We start from the raw sequence: 1,503 nt of genomic DNA, 5'->3' as shown, positions 1-1,503 counted from the left end.
CCACAAAGTGCCGCCAGGTGTGACCCCAAAACAGAACAAAACAAAAAGAAAAATCAGCACTGGCATACATCACACATGCAGGGAGAAAGGAACCTTAACTCACTGTGGGTAGGAATGTAGACTGACTGAGTCATTTTAAATATTAATATGACCATTCTGCCAAAACCTAGAAATTAAGCTTTAATATGACCCAGCAAAACTATTTCTAGTAATGTACACTAGGGGCGCAAACATAATGCAGAAAATCCCTTTGCATGTTCATAATCATTACAGCACTATTCAGTCTAGTCAGAATCTGAAAACAACTCAAGTGCCTGAGAACAAATGAGTGGCTAAAGAAACTGTGGCATATCTACATAATACAATACTATGCAGCTGTTAAAAAAATGCACTTATGAAATTTGCTTATACTGGATATAAAGTATATTATGCTGAGTGAAAGGACTCATAGGGAGTGGGTTACACAGAATGATTGCACTCTTGTGGTATATAAAAAAGATAGTATGGCATTAATATCCAAAGACAATAGAGAAAAGTGCCAGTCCATTTTGCCACAAATAGCATGGGAGTGCAGTTATGATAGAGAAGGGACCACTACGACATCGATAGCTAGAAATGATCGTTCTGGCCAAGAACTGGGTTTTTGAAAGCAGAGACAGTGTTATTCACGATACTCCTCAGTAACAATATTGCAAACCACAGTGTCTAAAGAGAAAAAAAACTGAAAAGAAAAAGAAAAGAAAAATTCCTGCCCCAGAAGCAGGCAAGAAAGAATGAGGACCTATGGAAAATAAACTAGAACATTGGTGGCATTAATGTGCACTGGTGAAGTGTTTTGTACATTGTATGACTGAAAATCAATCATGATGATTTAATTAAGAAATTTATTTATGGGGCCAGAGAGATAGCATGGAGGTAAGGCATTTGCCTTGCAATCAGAAGGTCGGTGGTTCAAATTCCGGCATCTCACATGGTCCCCTGAGCCTGCCAGGAGTGATTTCTGAGCATAGAGCCAGGAGTAACCCCTGAGCGCTGCCAGGTGTGACCACCCCAAAACAAAACAAAACAAAACTAAACTAAACTAAATTTATTTATAAGAAATGAAATAAAGCATGATATAAAAAAGAACAAAAAAATTCTTTAAGAAAAAAGAGTGCTCGCTTCAGCAGCACATATACTAAACTTGGAACGATACAGAGAAGATTAGCATGGCCCTTGGGCAAGGATGATACTCAAATTTGTGAACTGTTTCATATTTAAAAAAAAGGAAAAGAAAAGAAAAAAGAGATATGTCTAGATGAGCAAAAAACTTCAAAGAAAATAGTAAAAATTTTCACTTTGAGAATAAAACTTAAACACAAAGCAAAAATTAGATTCAGTTATCTCTTCCAATAAAAATATAAGGTCAGGGGCCGGAGCAGTGGAGCAAGCGGTAAGGCATCTATCTGCCTTGCTTGCGCTGGCCTAGGACAGGCTGTGGTTCAATCCCCCAGCATTCCATAT

General features: G+C 37.7%; 1 non-coding gene across 1 annotated transcript; it reads left to right on the top strand.

Moving 5' to 3' along the window:
* The first annotated feature begins 1,153 nt into the window (after positions 1–1,153).
* On the top strand, positions 1,154–1,260 carry LOC126004631 (U6 spliceosomal RNA). Its single transcript, XR_007493899.1, has one exon. It is a non-coding gene; the product is annotated as a U6 spliceosomal RNA (small nuclear RNA).
* The last annotated feature ends 243 nt before the right edge of the window (positions 1,261–1,503 follow it).

Source organism: Suncus etruscus, chromosome 3 (assembly GCF_024139225.1).
Source record: "Suncus etruscus isolate mSunEtr1 chromosome 3, mSunEtr1.pri.cur, whole genome shotgun sequence".
In the NCBI taxonomy this organism is placed as follows: domain Eukaryota; kingdom Metazoa; phylum Chordata; class Mammalia; order Eulipotyphla; family Soricidae; genus Suncus; species Suncus etruscus.
The sequence above is the reverse complement of the archived record's forward strand: the minus strand, read 5'-3'. Positions and strand labels throughout refer to the sequence as shown.